Source organism: Mixophyes fleayi (genome assembly GCF_038048845.1).
Source record: "Mixophyes fleayi isolate aMixFle1 chromosome 6 unlocalized genomic scaffold, aMixFle1.hap1 SUPER_6_unloc_1, whole genome shotgun sequence".
Taxonomy (NCBI): Eukaryota; Metazoa; Chordata; class Amphibia; order Anura; family Limnodynastidae; genus Mixophyes; species Mixophyes fleayi.
In genome coordinates, this window is record NW_027445892.1 from 141,616 (window position 1) to 165,060 (window position 23,445).

Here is a 23,445-nt window from a genome sequence, read left to right on the forward strand (position 1 = left end):
GCCCAACCAGGACACCCCCCAGAAGACCCCCACCCTGGAACCCTGGATGAGGCAGACCGTGGTCCTGAAGCTGAAGGAAGTGGAAGGAAGGGTCCCAGACATGACGGCCGAGACCTTCGGCAAGAAGATGATCCTGGACCAGGGCTTCTCCAAGGCTGAAACCCTCAGCGTGCAGAATTACCTGAAAGGGATATGGTACATCACCTTCGCCTCCATTGCCATCTGCAAGAGGTACTGGGAGGCAGTGAAGACTGCGAGACCGGAGTCTCCCTTCTCCCGCTTCGTGGGGAACTGCCCCATCCAGAGAGAGGAGAGAAGAGTCACGGTCTCCATGAGAAATCCTCACACCCCTGGTAAGGACATCGCTACCTTCCTGAGCCGCTTCTGCTCCGTGGTCAAGGACCCCTCCAAGATCCTGGATGTCAACGGCTTCTGGACAGGCAAGTGGTCCATTATCATCAGACTGAGGAAAGACAGCACGGCAACTGACGGACTCCAACACCTGCCATCAAGCTTTGCCCTGGGCGGCTCTGCCGGCCTCCTCCACTATGCCGATCAGCCGAGGAACTGCAGAAAATGCGGGGAAGCTGACCACATGGCGAGAAGCTGCAAGGTCTCAGCCTGCAGGAACTGCAAGGTGGCGGGGCACGAGTCCAAGGATTGCCCAAGAAAATTGTCCTGCAACCTCTGCGGCCTGGCCAGCCACATCTACAGGGACTGCCCCCAGAGGGCCAGATCCTACGCTGCAGCTGCCGGGATTGGACTGCCGGAAAGCGGACCTGCCCCTGCCCTGCAGCCCAAGCCAGCCCAGAGGAAGCAACAGAAGCCCACACCGCAGCCAAGAGCTGGTAAGATATCTCCCACCCCTGTTGTGACAGCACCCCCCTCCCTCCCCGCTGTCACAACACCCCCCCCCCCCTGCAGTAGCACTAACCCCCTCCACCGCTACTGCAGCTCCCTCCCTTTCCCTGGAGGATTTCCCCCCCCTCCTCCCTCTTGTGTCTGCAGGTGATGAGAACAAACAAAGAAGGAAGCGGAAAGAGCTGGACAGCCCAGCTGGCGACTCTGACCCTTCCAAGAAAAAGGCAATCGAGCTGGAAGAGGACCCTCTCCCGTCAGAGGGGGCCCTGGTAGAGATGGTGGATGAGCTGCTGGATTCTGAGCAGGAGGAGGAAGAATTCCTACAACTGCCCCAAATCTGCCTATTCGACCAGCTAGAGGAGAAAGGTCTGCTCCCACCCGAAGGGGACACGGGCAGACCGGACCAAGTCCCACCGGACAAGGAGGGTAACTGATGTATTGACTGTGCTAACTCTCTTTTTTCTCCCAACTAATGGCTAACTTTTCTCTTTTTACCATTAATGTGAGGAGTGTGAAGGATAAGATTAGACGTCAGTCTGTGTTTACCTTTCTTGACAGTCAGAAATGTGATGTTTACATGTTGCAGGAATGTTCTCTACCTTTCTCTAGTTCCTACAGGCATCTGGGGAGGCAGTGGTCTCACGGGCCCTCCTATTGGTCTGGGGGGAGTGACTGTAAGTCTGCAGGGGTCGCCATTCTTATCAGGGGAAGCCTCTTCACATTAGATTCCGTTCAGGAGTTTGTCTGCGGCAGATTGCTTATCGTAGATGGCTCCTGGGCGGGTGAGCCTATCAGGCTTATCTGTGTGTATGCATCCCCGGGTAAGAATGAGCGTTTGGAGCTTTTCCAGACCCTGCGGGCCCAGCTCGCAACCACCAGGGCGGTAGTGATGGCTGGGGACTTTAACTGTCCTATAGAGGAAGATGGTAGGAGTTCTTGTACTAATGCTAAACTTGATGTTTCTTCCAGGTTGTTGCAGGAGATGGTAGCCGAAGCATCCTTGCGGGATGCAGTGGGATCTATGGGGGCCGGCTCTGTGAATTATACTTGGAGCCGCCCCGATGGCTCAGTGCGTTCCCGGATTGACTTTGTGTTTACATCGAGAGCGGTAAGACAAAACAGGCATGTCATGGTTCCCTGCTTTTTCTCTGATCATAGGGCCATTCTCTTTGAAGGTGTTCTGGGTCACGGGTTCCCTCCCGGCCCTGGCTCTTGGAAGCTGAACTGCGCTCTGCTGGGAAAGGAAGAGGTGATGGTTGAGCTGAGGGATGCCTATGTAATGTGGAAAAATGACAAAATGTATTTTGACTGTATGTCTAACTGGTGGGAGTATGTCAAGGGCAAGTTTCGCAGTTTCTTTCAGGCTAAAGGCCGCCAACAGGCGTGTGAGAGGAAGAGGAACTTCAGGAGACTTCAGCGTCAGCTGCAGTCCCTGCTGGATCTCCAACTCTGCGGCTGGGATGTGAAGGATGATCTGGCTGAGGCCAAAGGGGGCCTGAAAAGGCACTTCGAGGAAGAGGCCAATCGCATCGTCTTCCGTTCCAAGGTGGAGAATCTGGAGAAGGGTGAGAAATGTAATTCTTTCTTTTTCAGAAAACTCCACTCCGGGCACACGCCCCTGACTGAGCTGCGGGACGAGTCTGGCACCCCCAGGAGGGGGAAGGAGGGCGTCATGGGAGTCGTCTCAGACTACTACGGCAAACTCTACTCCCCTAAGACTACAGACGACGACGCAGCTGAATCTTTCCTGTCAGGTATCACTAACCCTATTGATCCTACAGGTAGGGCAGCTATGGATGCCCCCCTCACCTTGGGGGAGCTGCACTCTGCCGCTAAATCCTTTAGGCCGGGCAGGACCCCGGGCAGTGATGGCCTCCCAGCCGAGCTCTATGTAGCGCTGTGGGACCTCATTGGCCCGGACCTGCTAGAGCTGTATGAGGAGATGGTGGTGGAGGGCAGGATGCCTCCTACTCTGAGAGAGGGCTTGATCACGATTTTGTACAAGCGCAAGGGAGAGAGATGTGACCTCAAAAATTGGAGGCCCATCTCCCTCCTGAACGTGGACTACAAGATTTTGGCCAAGGTACTAGCCAACAGGCTAAAGGTTGTCATTGGGCGAATTGTTCATCCTGATCAGACTTGTGGCATTCCTGGGAGAAGGATTGCAGACAGCCTTGCGCTGCTGAGGGACACGGTTCATTATATCAAAGACCGCCATGCACACGTGGCCCTGGTCAGTCTTGATCAGGAGAAGGCCTTTGATCGTGTCTCTCATGGTTTTATGCGTAAGGTTCTGTGCAGGTTTGGATTGGGTGATATGTTTTGTTCTTATGTTAACCTGATGTACCTTGATATTTACAGCTCGGTGTTGGTGAACGGCTGGAAGACTGACCCCTTCTCTGTACTGTCTGGGGTCAGACAAGGCTGCCCTCTTTCACCTCTCCTTTTTGTCTGTTGTATAGAGCTCTTTGCGATGTCCATCAGGCGAAACCCAGAGATCAGAGGGATCACCGCACCGGGTCCAGACCGACTAGAGGCCAAGTGTTCGCTCTACATGGACGACGTCACTGTCTTCTGCGCTGATCAGCGTTCGGTGGCAGCACTCGTCCAGACCTGCAACAACTTCGGCCAAGCTTCAGGGGCAAAAGTCAACTGCGGGAAGTCAGAGGCAATGCTGTTTGGTCAGTGGCACCTGTCATCCCCCGCTGCATTCCCCTTCACAATCAAGCCGGACTTCATCAAAATTCTTGGAGTTTGGTTCGGTGGAGAGGAGGCGGCCCTGAAGTGCTGGGAAGAGAGACTGGCAATAGTCCGGCAAAAGATTGGACTGTGGAGCCTCAGACTTCTTACCATCGAAGGGAAAGCACTGGTACTGCGCAATGAGATTCTTCCCGTTCTTCAGTACACGGCCCAAGCTTGGCCACCTCTTGCTGCCGTCTGTAAGACCATCACGAGGACAGTCTTTCACTTCATCTGGGGCTCCAAAATGGACAGAGTGAAGCGGTCTGTTATGTACAAGGAGCCCCACAAAGGTGGGAAAGGGATCCCTGATATCCCCACCATGCTGCGGGCCTTCTTTGTTTGCAACTGTATCCGCAGGACACTCCTTGAAAAGAACGTTTGCTCTGCTGGGAAGTCCATGTCACGCTTTTTCCTTCTTCCTCTTTGGAGGAAACTTGGTTGGGACAAGTGGGACAGCTCCTTCCCTTACAACTGGACTACACCTTGGTTTTACCTGGATGTTGGACAATTTGTGAGGGAGCACCATCTGGAGGGACTTAAACCAGACTTGTGGAAACCTAAAACTATCCACAAGCTCATCAGAGCTAAGGACATTATGGAGTCTGTTCCAGGGCTCCCTGTGGCCACGGCCAAACATGTTTGGGAGAATGTGGCCTCTAAGAGACTGACTAATGGACATAAGGACATTGCATGGATGGCCATTCAGGGGGGTTTGCCTCTCAGGACATTTATGCACTCCCGAAACCTGTGCAGATATGTTCACTGCCCCTTTTGTATTACCAAGAGGGAGACTGCTCAACATATCTTTTGGGACTGTCCCACTGCACAGGCATTGTTGGATGCCCTGGAACATGAACTTAAGGACAGTGTGCCCAGGACTTGCCTCTCATACCATTCGGTATTTTATGGATTATTTCCTGGGACTCACACCGTTGAGGCAATCCAGGAGGCCTGGCGCCTTATGAACTGTTTTAAGGACGCTATGTGGCTTGCCAGGAACCGCCTCATCTTGAAGCGGGAGAAGATGACCATCCAGGACTGTCGCAGGCTTATCCATAGCCTGTTAAGAGACTATAACACCCTTGACAGTCCTGAGGAAGATGAAGACGACGATTGATTGTAATTGATTGATTGTTGTCTCCTCTTCTCCTCCTCCCCATTGTGTCTATTTTCAATAAAAAACTTTGGTTTGTGCTCCCCTCCCCTTCCCCCTCCAACCCATTCCCCTTCACAGCATGAAGTATTATTGAATGTCATGTCTATTTATGCACCCTTCCCTTTGTGTCTGTCCTCAATAAAAACTTTTTGCTCGTGACTCCACCACCCTACCCCTCTTACCTACCTCCCCCTCACATCCAATGTTATTTTATTGCACTGTAATACACTGTAAAGTTTGAATGGTTAGTGCAGTACTTGATGTATATAGTGTAGGATGTCATGTCTTGTACTTTATGCCCTGTATTGTACTAAAACGTATGCATGATCATGTCTTACGGTGTACTGCGTACACTTGAATGAAATGTATGAACTGTGTTTTTTGTACTTTATACAAAATAAAGCTACTTTTTCAATCAAAAATCTGTTCTTATCAGTTTAATATCTGATACGCCCCCTATCTGGGGGCCATATATTAAATGGATTTTTAGAACAGGGAGATGGAAGAAGAGCTTGCTCTGTCCACTCCACGCATTGACCTGGTATTGCAGTACTTCCAGGACCGGTGCACTTCTCTTATCCAGTTATCAAAAAATAGAATCATGTCTCTTTTCAGCAACAAAAAAACATAAGAACAGATTTTTGTCTCCTGTGTCTTATTTCGTGTCAATTTATTGTGTCTTTTTGTTGTTTTGTTTCTTATCTCTTTTAGCAAACAAGCATTTGCAGATAAGAAGACCCTTTTCTTTGTCCAAAAGGATTACTGAATTGATCCAATTATTCCTTTAATGGAGCAACTTGTGATTTGCAAATTCAATTGGATCTCCGAATGAATGAAACTATTAATCTGACGTAGTGTGTCTCCCTCTTGTGGACCCAGTGACATAATAAAGGCAAGTGAGGATTATGACACACACCTTTTAGAACCCTGCTGCTGTTGCAGCATGCAGCTTCCTTTTCTATTTACTTGCCGGTGGCCCGAGAAACAATTGTGATGCACCTTGAAGTGCTGTTTCTGTGACATGCTGTGAATATTCCGAAAGAAGCTGGGCAGACAGTGTGATTAATTGCCTGGGGAGACGAGGACGGAACGGCAGGCCGACTAATCAGCGGGCGTCGTTGCACTTATGGTCAAGGGGAGGAGTTAATGCAAATTTTGCAGGCATCTCGTTTGAAAAGTCCTCGGCTCATGTGCGTGCCTTTGCAGACAGAGAGGTGTAAAGAGGGTCCCAGTGAAGGTGTCAGGCTTTTCAGGCTAGTCGGGCCTAGAATGTGCAGCAATGGAGTGTTGTGGGCCGCCGCTGAAGAAAGTATACGGCGTGTGGCGTGGCTGTCTCCTACAGTTGTCAGGCCTAGCCTGAGAAGCGGGCGCTTTCCTGGGTCCCTTTTCAGGTTATCGCTTCTCGGCCTTTTGGCTAAGATCAAGTGTAGTATCTGTTCTTATCAGTTTAATATCTGATACGCCCCCTATCTGGGGGCCATATATTAAATGGATTTTTAGAACAGGGAGATGGAAGAAGAGCTTGCTCTGTCCACTCCACGCATTGACCTGGTATTGCAGTACTTCCAGGACCGGTGCACTTCTCTTATCCAGTTATCAAAAAATAGAATCATGTCTCTTTTCAGCAACAAAAAAACATAAGAACAGATTTTTGTCTCCTGTGTCTTATTTCGTGTCAATTTATTGTGTCTTTTTGTTGTTTTGTTTCTTATCTCTTTTAGCAAACAAGCATTTGCAGATAAGAAGACCCTTTTCTTTGTCCAAAAGGATTACTGAATTGATCCAATTATTCCTTTAATGGAGCAACTTGTGATTTGCAAATTCAATTGGATCTCCGAATGAATGAAACTATTAATCTGACGTAGTGTGTCTCCCTCTTGTGGACCCAGTGACATAATAAAGGCAAGTGAGGATTATGACACACACCTTTTAGAACCCTGCTGCTGTTGCAGCATGCAGCTTCCTTTTCTATTTACTTGCCGGTGGCCCGAGAAACAATTGTGATGCACCTTGAAGTGCTGTTTCTGTGACATGCTGTGAATATTCCGAAAGAAGCTGGGCAGACAGTGTGATTAATTGCCTGGGGAGACGAGGACGGAACGGCAGGCCGACTAATCAGCGGGCGTCGTTGCACTTATGGTCAAGGGGAGGAGTTAATGCAAATTTTGCAGGCATCTCGTTTGAAAAGTCCTCGGCTCATGTGCGTGCCTTTGCAGACAGAGAGGTGTAAAGAGGGTCCCAGTGAAGGTGTCAGGCTTTTCAGGCTAGTCGGGCCTAGAATGTGCAGCAATGGAGTGTTGTGGGCCGCCGCTGAAGAAAGTATACGGCGTGTGGCGTGGCTGTCTCCTACAGTTGTCAGGCCTAGCCTGAGAAGCGGGCGCTTTCCTGGGTCCCTTTTCAGGTTATCGCTTCTCGGCCTTTTGGCTAAGATCAAGTGTAGTATCTGTTCTTATCAGTTTAATATCTGATACGCCCCCTATCTGGGGGCCATATATTAAATGGATTTTTAGAACAGGGAGATGGAAGAAGAGCTTGCTCTGTCCACTCCACGCATTGACCTGGTATTGCAGTACTTCCAGGACCGGTGCACTTCTCTTATCCAGTTATCAAAAAATAGAATCATGTCTCTTTTCAGCAACAAAAAAACATAAGAACAGATTTTTGTCTCCTGTGTCTTATTTCGTGTCAATTTATTGTGTCTTTTTGTTGTTTTGTTTCTTATCTCTTTTAGCAAACAAGCATTTGCAGATAAGAAGACCCTTTTCTTTGTCCAAAAGGATTACTGAATTGATCCAATTATTCCTTTAATGGAGCAACTTGTGATTTGCAAATTCAATTGGATCTCCGAATGAATGAAACTATTAATCTGACGTAGTGTGTCTCCCTCTTGTGGACCCAGTGACATAATAAAGGCAAGTGAGGATTATGACACACACCTTTTAGAACCCTGCTGCTGTTGCAGCATGCAGCTTCCTTTTCTATTTACTTGCCGGTGGCCCGAGAAACAATTGTGATGCACCTTGAAGTGCTGTTTCTGTGACATGCTGTGAATATTCCGAAAGAAGCTGGGCAGACAGTGTGATTAATTGCCTGGGGAGACGAGGACGGAACGGCAGGCCGACTAATCAGCGGGCGTCGTTGCACTTATGGTCAAGGGGAGGAGTTAATGCAAATTTTGCAGGCATCTCGTTTGAAAAGTCCTCGGCTCATGTGCGTGCCTTTGCAGACAGAGAGGTGTAAAGAGGGTCCCAGTGAAGGTGTCAGGCTTTTCAGGCTAGTCGGGCCTAGAATGTGCAGCAATGGAGTGTTGTGGGCCGCCGCTGAAGAAAGTATACGGCGTGTGGCGTGGCTGTCTCCTACAGTTGTCAGGCCTAGCCTGAGAAGCGGGCGCTTTCCTGGGTCCCTTTTCAGGTTATCGCTTCTCGGCCTTTTGGCTAAGATCAAGTGTAGTATCTGTTCTTATCAGTTTAATATCTGATACGCCCCCTATCTGGGGGCCATATATTAAATGGATTTTTAGAACAGGGAGATGGAAGAAGAGCTTGCTCTGTCCACTCCACGCATTGACCTGGTATTGCAGTACTTCCAGGACCGGTGCACTTCTCTTATCCAGTTATCAAAAAATAGAATCATGTCTCTTTTCAGCAACAAAAAAACATAAGAACAGATTTTTGTCTCCTGTGTCTTATTTCGTGTCAATTTATTGTGTCTTTTTGTTGTTTTGTTTCTTATCTCTTTTAGCAAACAAGCATTTGCAGATAAGAAGACCCTTTTCTTTGTCCAAAAGGATTACTGAATTGATCCAATTATTCCTTTAATGGAGCAACTTGTGATTTGCAAATTCAATTGGATCTCCGAATGAATGAAACTATTAATCTGACGTAGTGTGTCTCCCTCTTGTGGACCCAGTGACATAATAAAGGCAAGTGAGGATTATGACACACACCTTTTAGAACCCTGCTGCTGTTGCAGCATGCAGCTTCCTTTTCTATTTACTTGCCGGTGGCCCGAGAAACAATTGTGATGCACCTTGAAGTGCTGTTTCTGTGACATGCTGTGAATATTCCGAAAGAAGCTGGGCAGACAGTGTGATTAATTGCCTGGGGAGACGAGGACGGAACGGCAGGCCGACTAATCAGCGGGCGTCGTTGCACTTATGGTCAAGGGGAGGAGTTAATGCAAATTTTGCAGGCATCTCGTTTGAAAAGTCCTCGGCTCATGTGCGTGCCTTTGCAGACAGAGAGGTGTAAAGAGGGTCCCAGTGAAGGTGTCAGGCTTTTCAGGCTAGTCGGGCCTAGAATGTGCAGCAATGGAGTGTTGTGGGCCGCCGCTGAAGAAAGTATACGGCGTGTGGCGTGGCTGTCTCCTACAGTTGTCAGGCCTAGCCTGAGAAGCGGGCGCTTTCCTGGGTCCCTTTTCAGGTTATCGCTTCTCGGCCTTTTGGCTAAGATCAAGTGTAGTATCTGTTCTTATCAGCTTACCAACTACCCGGTGGAGGTTATGCTGAGTGTGGCTCATCCGATAGCGCACTCTAACATTGGTGAGGGGCTGATGTAGACTCTGCTGCATGGTGCACTTGTCTCTCTCCTGCCCAAAACCCAGAGGACATACCTGAGTGTGGCTCATCCGATAGCACACTCTAACCCTGGTGAGGAACTGTTTGAGACTTGTGTTACCCGATCAAAGCCGGCCAGGAGCAAGAAGACCGACCCCGGGGAAGAAGCGCTGCCGACCCCCCCTGCCTGCCGGGAAGAAGACGCCGGGAGCACCTCCGGCTGAAGAAGCCCTCCTCTCCTCGGGCCCTGCTCCACTGGAAGAAGCGCCTCCTCTTCAGCGGAAGCCCCTGCTCCTCTCTACCCAGCGGGAGGACATCTGCACTGCCCCCTCCACCCCGGACGACCAGCCTCTCTACCCCAGGAAGAGCCAGGACGATGGCCTCAGCTACCCCAGCTCCTGCCTCCACCCCTGCTCCTGCCCCTGGGAAGAAGGGAGGAAAGAACACCGCCCCGAAGCCTCTCCCCGTGGCCGGAACCTCTGCCTCCACCGCCCCTGCTGCTACCGGACAAGGCCAGCCCAACCAGGACACCCCCCAGAAGACCCCCACCCTGGAACCCTGGATGAGGCAGACCGTGGTCCTGAAGCTGAAGGAAGTGGAAGGAAGGGTCCCAGACATGACGGCCGAGACCTTCGGCAAGAAGATGATCCTGGACCAGGGCTTCTCCAAGGCTGAAACCCTCAGCGTGCAGAATTACCTGAAAGGGATATGGTACATCACCTTCGCCTCCATTGCCATCTGCAAGAGGTACTGGGAGGCAGTGAAGACTGCGAGACCGGAGTCTCCCTTCTCCCGCTTCGTGGGGAACTGCCCCATCCAGAGAGAGGAGAGAAGAGTCACGGTCTCCATGAGAAATCCTCACACCCCTGGTAAGGACATCGCTACCTTCCTGAGCCGCTTCTGCTCCGTGGTCAAGGACCCCTCCAAGATCCTGGATGTCAACGGCTTCTGGACAGGCAAGTGGTCCATTATCATCAGACTGAGGAAAGACAGCACGGCAACTGACGGACTCCAACACCTGCCATCAAGCTTTGCCCTGGGCGGCTCTGCCGGCCTCCTCCACTATGCCGATCAGCCGAGGAACTGCAGAAAATGCGGGGAAGCTGACCACATGGCGAGAAGCTGCAAGGTCTCAGCCTGCAGGAACTGCAAGGTGGCGGGGCACGAGTCCAAGGATTGCCCAAGAAAATTGTCCTGCAACCTCTGCGGCCTGGCCAGCCACATCTACAGGGACTGCCCCCAGAGGGCCAGATCCTACGCTGCAGCTGCCGGGATTGGACTGCCGGAAAGCGGACCTGCCCCTGCCCTGCAGCCCAAGCCAGCCCAGAGGAAGCAACAGAAGCCCACACCGCAGCCAAGAGCTGGTAAGATATCTCCCACCCCTGTTGTGACAGCACCCCCCTCCCTCCCCGCTGTCACAACACCCCCCCCCCCCTGCAGTAGCACTAACCCCCTCCACCGCTACTGCAGCTCCCTCCCTTTCCCTGGAGGATTTCCCCCCCCTCCTCCCTCTTGTGTCTGCAGGTGATGAGAAGAAACAAAGGAGGAAGCGGAAAGAGCTGGACAGCCCAGCTGGCGACTCTGACCCTTCCAAGAAAAAGGCAATCGAGCTGGAAGAGGACCCTCTCCCGTCAGAGGGGGCCCTGGTAGAGATGGTGGATGAGCTGCTGGATTCTGAGCAGGAGGAGGAAGAATTCCTACAACTGCCCCAAATCTGCCTATTCGACCAGCTAGAGGAGAAAGGTCTGCTCCCACCCGAAGGGGACACGGGCAGACCGGACCAAGTCCCACCGGACAAGGAGGGTAACTGATGTATTGACTGTGCTAACTCTCTTTTTTCTCCCAACTAATGGCTAACTTTTCTCTTTTTACCATTAATGTGAGGAGTGTGAAGGATAAGATTAGACGTCAGTCTGTGTTTACCTTTCTTGACAGTCAGAAATGTGATGTTTACATGTTGCAGGAATGTTCTCTCCCTTTCTCTAGTTCCTACAGGCATCTGGGGAGGCAGTGGTCTCACGGGCCCTCCTATTGGTCTGGGGGGAGTGACTGTAAGTCTGCAGGGGTCGCCATTCTTATCAGGGGAAGCCTCTTCACATTAGATTCCGTTCAGGAGTTTGTCTGCGGCAGATTGCTTATCGTAGATGGCTCCTGGGCGGGTGAGCCTATCAGGCTTATCTGTGTGTATGCATCCCCGGGTAAGAATGAGCGTTTGGAGCTTTTCCAGACCCTGCGGGCCCAGCTCGCAACCACCAGGGCGGTAGTGATGGCTGGGGACTTTAACTGTCCTATAGAGGAAGATGGTAGGAGTTCTTGTACTAATGCTAAACTTGATGTTTCTTCCAGGTTGTTGCAGGAGATGGTAGCCGAAGCATCCTTGCGGGATGCAGTGGGATCTATGGGGGCCGGCTCTGTGAATTATACTTGGAGCCGCCCCGATGGCTCAGTGCGTTCCCGGATTGACTTTGTGTTTACATCGAGAGCGGTAAGACAAAACAGGCATGTCATGGTTCCCTGCTTTTTCTCTGATCATAGGGCCATTCTCTTTGAAGGTGTTCTGGGTCACGGGTTCCCTCCCGGCCCTGGCTCTTGGAAGCTGAACTGCGCTCTGCTGGGAAAGGAAGAGGTGATGGTTGAGCTGAGGGATGCCTATGTAATGTGGAAAAATGACAAAATGTATTTTGACTGTATGTCTAACTGGTGGGAGTATGTCAAGGGCAAGTTTCGCAGTTTCTTTCAGGCTAAAGGCCGCCAACAGGCGTGTGAGAGGAAGAGGAACTTCAGGAGACTTCAGCGTCAGCTGCAGTCCCTGCTGGATCTCCAACTCTGCGGCTGGGATGTGAAGGATGATCTGGCTGAGGCCAAAGGGGGCCTGAAAAGGCACTTCGAGGAAGAGGCCAATCGCATCATCTTCCGTTCCAAGGTGGAGAATCTGGAGAAGGGTGAGAAATGTAATTCTTTCTTTTTCAGAAAACTCCACTCCGGCCACACGCCCCTGACTGAGCTGCGGGACGAGTCTGGCACCCCCAGGAGGGGGAAGGAGGGCGTCATGGGAGTCGTCTCAGACTACTACGGCAAACTCTACTCCCCTAAGACTACAGACGACGACGCAGCTGAATCTTTCCTGTCAGGTATCACTAACCCTATTGATCCTACAGGTAGGGCAGCTATGGATGCCCCCCTCACCTTGGGGGAGCTGCACTCTGCCGCTAAATCCTTTAGGCCGGGCAGGACCCCGGGCAGTGATGGCCTCCCAGCCGAGCTCTATGTAGCGCTGTGGGACCTCATTGGCCCGGACCTGCTAGAGCTGTATGAGGAGATGGTGGTGGAGGGCAGGATGCCTCCTACTCTGAGAGAGGGCTTGATCACGATTTTGTATAAGCGCAAGGGAGAGAGATGTGACCTCAAAAATTGGAGGCCCATCTCCCTCCTGAACGTGGACTACAAGATTTTGGCCAAGGTACTAGCCAACAGGCTAAAGGTTGTCATTGGGCGAATTGTTCATCCTGATCAGACTTGTGGCATTCCTGGTAGAAGGATTGCAGACAGCCTTGCGCTGCTGAGGGACACGGTTCATTATATCAAAGACCGCCACGCACATGTGGCCCTGGTCAGTCTTGATCAGGAGAAGGCCTTTGATCGTGTCTCTCATGGTTTTATGCGTAAGGTTCTGTGCAGGTTTGGATTGGGTGATATGTTTTGTTCTTATGTTAACCTGATGTACCTTGATATTTACAGCTCTGTGTTGGTGAACGGCTGGAAGACTGACCCCTTCTCTGTACTGTCTGGGGTCAGACAAGGCTGCCCTCTTTCACCTCTCCTTTTTGTCTGTTGTATAGAGCTCTTTGCGATGTCCATCAGGCGAAACCCAGAGATCAGAGGGATCACCGCACCGGGTCCAGACCGACTAGAGGCCAAGTGTTCGCTCTACATGGACGACGTCACTGTCTTCTGCGCTGATCAGCGTTCGGTGGCAGCACTCGTCCAGACCTGCAACAACTTCGGCCAAGCTTCAGGGGCAAAAGTCAACTGCGGGAAGTCAGAGGCAATGCTGTTTGGTCAGTGGCACCTGTCATCCCCCGCTGCATTCCCCTTCACAATCAAGCCGGACTTCATCAAAATTCTTGGAGTTTGGTTCGGTGGAGAGGAGGCGGCCCTGAAGTGCTGGGAAGAGAGACTGGCAACAGTCCGGCAAAAGATTGGACTGTGGAGCCTCAGACTTCTTACCATCGAAGGGAAAGCACTGGTACTGCGCAACGAGATTCTTCCCGTTCTTCAGTACACGGCCCAAGCTTGGCCACCTCTTGCTGCCGTCTGTAAGACCATCACGAGGACAGTCTTTCACTTCATCTGGGGCTCCAAAATGGACAGAGTGAAGCGGTCTGTTATGTACAAGGAGCCCCACAAAGGTGGGAAAGGGATCCCTGATATCCCCACCATGCTGCGGGCCTTCTTTGTTTGCAACTGTATCCGCAGGACACTCCTTGAAAAGAACGTTTGCTCTGCCGGGAAGTCCATGTCACGCTTTTTCCTTCTTCCTCTTTGGAGGAAACTTGGTTGGGACAAGTGGGACAGCTCCTTCCCTTACAACTGGACTACACCTTGGTTTTACCTGGATGTTGGACAATTTGTGAGGGAGCACCATCTGGAGGGACTTAAACCAGACTTGTGGAAACCTAAAACTATCCACAAGCTCATCAGAGCTAAGGACATTATGGAGTCTGTTCCAGGGCTCCCTGTGGCCACGGCCAAACATGTTTGGGAGAATGTGGCCTCTAAGAGACTGACTAATGGACATAAAGACATTGCATGGATGGCCATTCAGGGGGGCTTGCCTCTCAGGACATTTATGCACTCCCGGAACCTGTGCAGATATGTTCACTGCCCCTTTTGTATTACCAAGAGGGAGACTGCTCAACATATCTTTTGGGACTGTCCCACTGCACAGGCATTGTTGGATGCCCTGGAACATGAACTTAAGGACAGTGTGCCCAGGACTTGCCTTTCATACCATTCGGTATTTTATGGATTATTTCCTGGGACTCACACCGTTGAGGCAATCCAGGAGGCCTGGCGCCTTATGAACTGTTTTAAGGACGCTATGTGGCTTGCCAGGAACCGCCTCATCTTGAAGCGGGAGAAGATGACCATCCAGGACTGTCGCAGGCTTATCCATAGCCTGTTAAGAGACTATAACACCCTTGACAGTCCTGAGGAAGATGAAGACGACGATTGATTGTAATTGATTGATTGTTGTCTCCTCTTCTCCTCCTCCCCATTGTGTCTATTTTCAATAAAAAACTTTGGTTTGTGCTCCCCTCCCTTTCCCCCTCCAACCCATTCCCCTTCACAGCATGAAGTATTATTGAATGTCATGTCTATTTATGCACCCTTCCCCTTGTGTCTGTCCTCAATAAAAACTTTTTGCTCGTGACCCCATCACCCTACCCCTCTTACCTACCTCCCCCTCACATCCAATGTTATTTTATTGCACTGTAATACACTGTAAAGTTTGAATGGTTAGTGCAGTACTTGATGTATATAGTGTAGGATGTCATGTCTTGTACTTTATGCCCTGTATTGTACTAAAACGTATGCATGATCATGTCTTACGGTGTACTGCGTACACTTGAATGAAATGTATGAACTGTGTTTTTTGTACTTTATACAAAATAAAGCTACTTTTTCAATCAAAAAATCTGTTCTTATCAGTTTAATATCTGATACGCCCCCTATCTGGGGGCCATATATTAAATGGATTTTTAGAACAGGGAGATGGAAGAAGAGCTTGCTCTGTCCACTCCACGCATTGACCTGGTATTGCAGTACTTCCAGGACCGGTGCACTTCTCTTATCCAGTTATCAAAAAATAGAATCATGTCTCTTTTCAGCAACAAAAAAACATAAGAACAGATTTTTGTCTCCTGTGTCTTATTTCGTGTCAATTTATTGTGTCTTTTTGTTGTTTTGTTTCTTATCTCTTTTAGCAAACAAGCATTTGCAGATAAGAAGACCCTTTTCTTTGTCCAAAAGGATTACTGAATTGATCCAATTATTCCTTTAATGGAGCAACTTGTGATTTGCAAATTCAATTGGATCTCCGAATGAATGAAACTATTAATCTGACGTAGTGTGTCTCCCTCTTGTGGACCCAGTGACATAATAAAGGCAAGTGAGGATTATGACACACACCTTTTAGAACCCTGCTGCTGTTGCAGCATGCAGCTTCCTTTTCTATTTACTTGCCGGTGGCCCGAGAAACAATTGTGATGCACCTTGAAGTGCTGTTTCTGTGACATGCTGTGAATATTCCGAAAGAAGCTGGGCAGACAGTGTGATTAATTGCCTGGGGAGACGAGGACGGAACGGCAGGCCGACTAATCAGCGGGCGTCGTTGCACTTATGGTCAAGGGGAGGAGTTAATGCAAATTTTGCAGGCATCTCGTTTGAAAAGTCCTCGGCTCATGTGCGTGCCTTTGCAGACAGAGAGGTGTAAAGAGGGTCCCAGTGAAGGTGTCAGGCTTTTCAGGCTAGTCGGGCCTAGAATGTGCAGCAATGGAGTGTTGTGGGCCGCCGCTGAAGAAAGTATACGGCGTGTGGCGTGGCTGTCTCCTACAGTTGTCAGGCCTAGCCTGAGAAGCGGGCGCTTTCCTGGGTCCCTTTTCAGGTTATCGCTTCTCGGCCTTTTGGCTAAGATCAAGTGTAGTATCTGTTCTTATCAGTTTAATATCTGATACGCCCCCTATCTGGGGGCCATATATTAAATGGATTTTTAGAACAGGGAGATGGAAGAAGAGCTTGCTCTGTCCACTCCACGCATTGACCTGGTATTGCAGTACTTCCAGGACCGGTGCACTTCTCTTATCCAGTTATCAAAAAATAGAATCATGTCTCTTTTCAGCAACAAAAAAACATAAGAACAGATTTTTGTCTCCTGTGTCTTATTTCGTGTCAATTTATTGTGTCTTTTTGTTGTTTTGTTTCTTATCTCTTTTAGCAAACAAGCATTTGCAGATAAGAAGACCCTTTTCTTTGTCCAAAAGGATTACTGAATTGATCCAATTATTCCTTTAATGGAGCAACTTGTGATTTGCAAATTCAATTGGATCTCCGAATGAATGAAACTATTAATCTGACGTAGTGTGTCTCCCTCTTGTGGACCCAGTGACATAATAAAGGCAAGTGAGGATTATGACACACACCTTTTAGAACCCTGCTGCTGTTGCAGCATGCAGCTTCCTTTTCTATTTACTTGCCGGTGGCCCGAGAAACAATTGTGATGCACCTTGAAGTGCTGTTTCTGTGACATGCTGTGAATATTCCGAAAGAAGCTGGGCAGACAGTGTGATTAATTGCCTGGGGAGACGAGGACGGAACGGCAGGCCGACTAATCAGCGGGCGTCGTTGCACTTATGGTCAAGGGGAGGAGTTAATGCAAATTTTGCAGGCATCTCGTTTGAAAAGTCCTCGGCTCATGTGCGTGCCTTTGCAGACAGAGAGGTGTAAAGAGGGTCCCAGTGAAGGTGTCAGGCTTTTCAGGCTAGTCGGGCCTAGAATGTGCAGCAATGGAGTGTTGTGGGCCGCCGCTGAAGAAAGTATACGGCGTGTGGCGTGGCTGTCTCCTACAGTTGTCAGGCCTAGCCTGAGAAGCGGGCGCTTTCCTGGGTCCCTTTTCAGGTTATCGCTTCTCGGCCTTTTGGCTAAGATCAAGTGTAGTATCTGTTCTTATCAGTTTAATATCTGATACGCCCCCTATCTGGGGGCCATATATTAAATGGATTTTTAGAACAGGGAGATGGAAGAAGAGCTTGCTCTGTCCACTCCACGCATTGACCTGGTATTGCAGTACTTCCAGGACCGGTGCACTTCTCTTATCCAGTTATCAAAAAATAGAATCATGTCTCTTTTCAGCAACAAAAAAACATAAGAACAGATTTTTGTCTCCTGTGTCTTATTTCGTGTCAATTTATTGTGTCTTTTTGTTGTTTTGTTTCTTATCTCTTTTAGCAAACAAGCATTTGCAGATAAGAAGACCCTTTTCTTTGTCCAAAAGGATTACTGAATTGATCCAATTATTCCTTTAATGGAGCAACTTGTGATTTGCAAATTCAATTGGATCTCCGAATGAATGAAACTATTAATCTGACGTAGTGTGTCTCCCTCTTGTGGACCCAGTGACATAATAAAGGCAAGTGAGGATTATGACACACACCTTTTAGAACCCTGCTGCTGTTGCAGCATGCAGCTTCCTTTTCTATTTACTTGCCGGTGGCCCGAGAAACAATTGTGATGCACCTTGAAGTGCTGTTTCTGTGACATGCTGTGAATATTCCGAAAGAAGCTGGGCAGACAGTGTGATTAATTGCCTGGGGAGACGAGGACGGAACGGCAGGCCGACTAATCAGCGGGCGTCGTTGCACTTATGGTCAAGGGGAGGAGTTAATGCAAATTTTGCAGGCATCTCGTTTGAAAAGTCCTCGGCTCATGTGCGTGCCTTTGCAGACAGAGAGGTGTAAAGAGGGTCCCAGTGAAGGTGTCAGGCTTTTCAGGCTAGTCGGGCCTAGAATGTGCAGCAATGGAGTGTTGTGGGCCGCCGCTGAAGAAAGTATACGGCGTGTGGCGTGGCTGTCTCCTACAGTTGTCAGGCCTAGCCTGAGAAGCGGGCGCTTTCCTGGGTCCCTTTTCAGGTTATCGCTTCTCGGCCTTTTGGCTAAGATCAAGTGTAGTATCTGTTCTTATCAGTTTAATATCTGATACGCCCCCTATCTGGGGGCCATATATTAAATGGATTTTTAGAACAGGGAGATGGAAGAAGAGCTTGCTCTGTCCACTCCACGCATTGACCTGGTATTGCAGTACTTCCAGGACCGGTGCACTTCTCTTATCCAGTTATCAAAAAATAGAATCATGTCTCTTTTCAGCAACAAAAAAACATAAGAACAGATTTTTGTCTCCTGTGTCTTATTTCGTGTCAATTTATTGTGTCTTTTTGTTGTTTTGTTTCTTATCTCTTTTAGCAAACAAGCATTTGCAGATAAGAAGACCCTTTTCTTTGTCCAAAAGGATTACTGAATTGATCCAATTATTCCTTTAATGGAGCAACTTGTGATTTGCAAATTCAATTGGATCTCCGAATGAATGAAACTATTAATCTGACGTAGTGTGTCTCCCTCTTGTGGACCCAGTGACATAATAAAGGCAAGTGAGGATTATGACACACACCTTTTAGAACCCTGCTGCTGTTGCAGCATGCAGCTTCCTTTTCTATTTACTTGCCGGTGGCCCGAGAAACAATTGTGATGCACCTTGAAGTGCTGTTTCTGTGACATGCTGTGAATATTCCGAAAGAAGCTGGGCAGACAGTGTGATTAATTGCCTGGGGAGACGAGGACGGAACGGCAGGCCGACTAATCAGCGGGCGTCGTTGCACTTATGGTCAAGGGGAGGAGTTAATGCAAATTTTGCAGGCATCTCGTTTGAAAAGTCCTCGGCTCATGTGCGTGCCTTTGCAGACAGAGAGGTGTAAAGAGGGTCCCAGTGAAGGTGTCAGGCTTTTCAGGCTAGTCGGGCCTAGAATGTGCAGCAATGGAGTGTTGTGGGCCGCCGCTGAAGAAAGTATACGGCGTGTGGCGTGGCTGTCTCCTACAGTTGTCAGGCCTAGCCTGAGAAGCGGGCGCTTTCCTGGGTCCCTTTTCAGGTTATCGCTTCTCGGCCTTTTGGCTAAGATCAAGTGTAGTATCTGTTCTTATCAGTTTAATATCTGATACGCCCCCTATCTGGGGGCCATATATTAAATGGATTTTTAGAACAGGGAGATGGAAGAAGAGCTTGCTCTGTCCACTCCACGCATTGACCTGGTATTGCAGTACTTCCAGGACCGGTGCACTTCTCTTATCCAGTTATCAAAAAATAGAATCATGTCTCTTTTCAGCAACAAAAAAACATAAGAACAGATTTTTGTCTCCTGTGTCTTATTTCGTGTCAATTTATTGTGTCTTTTTGTTGTTTTGTTTCTTATCTCTTTTAGCAAACAAGCATTTGCAGATAAGAAGACCCTTTTCTTTGTCCAAAAGGATTACTGAATTGATCCAATTATTCCTTTAATGGAGCAACTTGTGATTTGCAAATTCAATTGGATCTCCGAATGAATGAAACTATTAATCTGACGTAGTGTGTCTCCCTCTTGTGGACCCAGTGACATAATAAAGGCAAGTGAGGATTATGACACACACCTTTTAGAACCCTGCTGCTGTTGCAGCATGCAGCTTCCTTTTCTATTTACTTGCCGGTGGCCCGAGAAACAATTGTGATGCACCTTGAAGTGCTGTTTCTGTGACATGCTGTGAATATTCCGAAAGAAGCTGGGCAGACAGTGTGATTAATTGCCTGGGGAGACGAGGACGGAACGGCAGGCCGACTAATCAGCGGGCGTCGTTGCACTTATGGTCAAGGGGAGGAGTTAATGCAAATTTTGCAGGCATCTCGTTTGAAAAGTCCTCGGCTCATGTGCGTGCCTTTGCAGACAGAGAGGTGTAAAGAGGGTCCCAGTGAAGGTGTCAGGCTTTTCAGGCTAGTCGGGCCTAGAATGTGCAGCAATGGAGTGTTGTGGGCCGCCGCTGAAGAAAGTATACGGCGTGTGGCGTGGCTGTCTCCTACAGTTGTCAGGCCTAGCCTGAGAAGCGGGCGCTTTCCTGGGTCCCTTTTCAGGTTATCGCTTCTCGGCCTTTTGGCTAAGATCAAGTGTAGTATCTGTTCTTATCAGCTTACCAACTACCCGGTGGAGGTTATGCTGAGTGTGGCTCATCCGATAGCGCACTCTAACATTGGTGAGGGGCTGATGTAGACTCTGCTGCATGGTGCACTTGTCTCTCTCCTGCCCAAAACCCAGAGGACATACCTGAGTGTGGCTCATCCGATAGCACACTCTAACCCTGGTGAGGAACTGTTTGAGACTTGTGTTACCCGATCAAAGCCGGCCAGGAGCAAGAAGACCGACCCCGGGGAAGAAGCGCTGCCGACCCCCCCTGCCTGCCGGGAAGAAGACGCCGGGAGCACCTCCGGCTGAAGAAGCCCTCCTCTCCTCGGGCCCTGCTCCACTGGAAGAAGCGCCTCCTCTTCAGCGGAAGCCCCTGCTCCTCTCTACCCAGCGGGAGGACATCTGCACTGCCCCCTCCACCCCGGACGACCAGCCTCTCTACCCCAGGAAGAGCCAGGACGATGGCCTCAGCTACCCCAGCTCCTGCCTCCACCCCTGCTCCTGCCCCTGGGAAGAAGGGAGGAAAGAACACCGCCCCGAAGCCTCTCCCCGTGGCCGGAACCTCTGCCTCCACCGCCCCTGCTGCTACCGGACAAGGCCAGCCCAACCAGGACACCCCCCAGAAGACCCCCACCCTGGAACCCTGGATGAGGCAGACCGTGGTCCTGAAGCTGAAGGAAGTGGAAGGAAGGGTCCCAGACATGACGGCCGAGACCTTCGGCAAGAAGATGATCCTGGACCAGGGCTTCTCCAAGGCTGAAACCCTCAGCGTGCAGAATTACCTGAAAGGGATATGGTACATCACCTTCGCCTCCATTGCCATCTGCAAGAGGTACTGGGAGGCAGTGAAGACTGCGAGACCGGAGTCTCCCTTCTCCCGCTTCGTGGGGAACTGCCCCATCCAGAGAGAGGAGAGAAGAGTCACGGTCTCCATGAGAAATCCTCACACCCCTGGTAAGGACATCGCTACCTTCCTGAGCCGCTTCTGCTCCGTGGTCAAGGACCCCTCCAAGATCCTGGATGTCAACGGCTTCTGGACAGGCAAGTGGTCCATTATCATCAGACTGAGGAAAGACAGCACGGCAACTGACGGACTCCAACACCTGCCATCAAGCTTTGCCCTGGGCGGCTCTGCCGGCCTCCTCCACTATGCCGATCAGCCGAGGAACTGCAGAAAATGCGGGGAAGCTGACCACATGGCGAGAAGCTGCAAGGTCTCAGCCTGCAGGAACTGCAAGGTGGCGGGGCACGAGTCCAAGGATTGCCCAAGAAAATTGTCCTGCAACCTCTGCGGCCTGGCCAGCCACATCTACAGGGACTGCCCCCAGAGGGCCAGATCCTACGCTGCAGCTGCCGGGATTGGACTGCCGGAAAGCGGACCTGCCCCTGCCCTGCAGCCCAAGCCAGCCCAGAGGAAGCAACAGAAGCCCACACCGCAGCCAAGAGCTGGTAAGATATCTCCCACCCCTGTTGTGACAGCACCCCCCTCCCTCCCCGCTGTCACAACACCCCCCCCCCCTGCAGTAGCACTAACCCCCTCCACCGCTACTGCAGCTCCCTCCCTTTCCCTGGAGGATTTCCCCCCCCCTCCTCCCCTCTTGTGTCTGCAGGTGATGAGAAGAAACAAAGGAGGAAGCGGAAAGAGCTGGACAGCCCAGCTGGCGACTCTGACCCTTCCAAGAAAAAGGCAATCGAGCTGGAAGAGGACCCTCTCCCGTCAGAGGGGGCCCTGGTAGAGATGGTGGATGAGCTGCTGGATTCTGAGCAGGAGGAGGAAGAATTCCTACAACTGCCCCAAATCTGCCTATTCGACCAGCTAGAGGAGAAAGGTCTGCTCCCACCCGAAGGGGACACGGGCAGACCGGACCAAGTCCCACCGGACAAGGAGGGTAACTGATGTATTGACTGTGCTAACTCTCTTTTTTCTCCCAACTAATGGCTAACTTTTCTCTTTTTACCATTAATGTGAGGAGTGTGAAGGATAAGATTAGACGTCAGTCTGTGTTTACCTTTCTTGACAGTCAGAAATGTGATGTTTACATGTTGCAGGAATGTTCTCTCCCTTTCTCTAGTTCCTACAGGCATCTGGGGAGGCAGTGGTCTCACGGGCCCTCCTATTGGTCTGGGGGGAGTGACTGTAAGTCTGCAGGGGTCGCCATTCTTATCAGGGGAAGCCTCTTCACATTAGATTCCGTTCAGGAGTTTGTCTGCGGCAGATTGCTTATCGTAGATGGCTCCTGGGCGGGTGAGCCTATCAGGCTTATCTGTGTGTATGCATCCCCGGGTAAGAATGAGCGTTTGGAGCTTTTCCAGACCCTGCGGGCCCAGCTCGCAACCACCAGGGGCGGTAGTGATGGCTGGGGACTTTAACTGTCCTATAGAGGAAGATGGTAGGAGTTCTTGTACTAATGCTAAACTTGATGTTTCTTCCAGGTTGTTGCAGGAGATGGTAGCCGAAGCATCCTTGCGGGATGCAGTGGGATCTATGGGGGCCGGCTCTGTGAATTATACTTGGAGCCGCCCCGATGGCTCAGTGCGTTCCCGGATTGACTTTGTGTTTACATCGAGAGCGGTAAGACAAAACAGGCATGTCATGGTTCCCTGCTTTTTCTCTGATCATAGGGCCATTCTCTTTGAAGGTGTTCTGGGTCACGGGTTCCCTCCCGGCCCTGGCTCTTGGAAGCTGAACTGCGCTCTGCTGGGAAAGGAAGAGGTGATGGTTGAGCTGAGGGATGCCTATGTAATGTGGAAAAATGACAAAATGTATTTTGACTGTATGTCTAACTGGTGGGAGTATGTCAAGGGCAAGTTTCGCAGTTTCTTTCAGCTAAAGGCCGCCAACAGGCGTGTGAGAGGAAGAGGAACTTCAGGAGACTTCAGCGTCAGCTGCAGTCCCTGCTGGATCTCCAACTCTGCGGCTGGGATGTGAAGGATGATCTGGCTGAGGCCAAAGGGGGCCTGAAAAGGCACTTCGAGGAAGAGGCCAATCGCATCATCTTCCGTTCCAAGGTGGAGAATCTGGAGAAGGGTGAGAAATGTAATTCTTTCTTTTTCAGAAAACTCCACTCCGGCCACACGCCCCTGAATGAGCTGCGGGACGAGTCTGGCACCCCCAGGAGGGGGAAGGAGGGCGTCATGGGAGTCGTCTCAGACTACTACGGCAAACTCTACTCCCCTAAGACTACAGACGACGACGCAGCTGAATCTTTCCTGTCAGGTATCACTAACCCTATTGATCCTACAGGTAGGGCAGCTATGGATGCCCCCCTCACCTTGGGGGAGCTGCACTCTGCCGCTAAATCCTTTAGGCCGGGCAGGACCCCGGGCAGTGATGGCCTCCCAGCCGAGCTCTATGTAGCGCTGTGGGACCTCATT

General features: G+C 50.3%; 7 non-coding genes and 4 pseudogenes across 7 annotated transcripts; all 11 read left to right on the forward strand.

Annotated features, from left to right (window-relative positions):
- Positions 1-5,162: 5,162 nt before the first annotated feature.
- On the forward strand, positions 5,163-5,334 carry LOC142111945 (U2 spliceosomal RNA; annotated as a pseudogene).
- An 819-nt stretch (positions 5,335-6,153) lies between these two features.
- LOC142112034 (U2 spliceosomal RNA) lies at positions 6,154-6,344 on the forward strand. Its single transcript, XR_012681118.1, has one exon. It is a non-coding gene; the product is annotated as a U2 spliceosomal RNA (small nuclear RNA).
- Positions 6,345-7,163: 819 nt separating this feature from the next.
- Positions 7,164-7,354, forward strand: LOC142112035 (U2 spliceosomal RNA). The gene has a single exon (XR_012681120.1). It is a non-coding gene; the product is annotated as a U2 spliceosomal RNA (small nuclear RNA).
- An 819-nt stretch (positions 7,355-8,173) lies between these two features.
- On the forward strand, positions 8,174-8,364 carry LOC142112036 (U2 spliceosomal RNA). Its single transcript, XR_012681121.1, has one exon. It is a non-coding gene; the product is annotated as a U2 spliceosomal RNA (small nuclear RNA).
- Positions 8,365-9,183: 819 nt separating this feature from the next.
- On the forward strand, positions 9,184-9,340 carry LOC142111998 (U2 spliceosomal RNA; annotated as a pseudogene).
- A 5,652-nt stretch (positions 9,341-14,992) lies between these two features.
- LOC142111931 (U2 spliceosomal RNA) lies at positions 14,993-15,165 on the forward strand (annotated as a pseudogene).
- An 819-nt stretch (positions 15,166-15,984) lies between these two features.
- On the forward strand, positions 15,985-16,175 carry LOC142112037 (U2 spliceosomal RNA). Its single transcript, XR_012681122.1, has one exon. It is a non-coding gene; the product is annotated as a U2 spliceosomal RNA (small nuclear RNA).
- An 819-nt stretch (positions 16,176-16,994) lies between these two features.
- LOC142112038 (U2 spliceosomal RNA) lies at positions 16,995-17,185 on the forward strand. Its single transcript, XR_012681123.1, has one exon. It is a non-coding gene; the product is annotated as a U2 spliceosomal RNA (small nuclear RNA).
- Positions 17,186-18,004: 819 nt separating this feature from the next.
- LOC142112039 (U2 spliceosomal RNA) lies at positions 18,005-18,195 on the forward strand. The gene has a single exon (XR_012681124.1). It is a non-coding gene; the product is annotated as a U2 spliceosomal RNA (small nuclear RNA).
- An 819-nt stretch (positions 18,196-19,014) lies between these two features.
- Positions 19,015-19,205, forward strand: LOC142112040 (U2 spliceosomal RNA). Its single transcript, XR_012681125.1, has one exon. It is a non-coding gene; the product is annotated as a U2 spliceosomal RNA (small nuclear RNA).
- An 819-nt stretch (positions 19,206-20,024) lies between these two features.
- LOC142111999 (U2 spliceosomal RNA) lies at positions 20,025-20,181 on the forward strand (annotated as a pseudogene).
- The last annotated feature ends 3,264 nt before the right edge of the window (positions 20,182-23,445 follow it).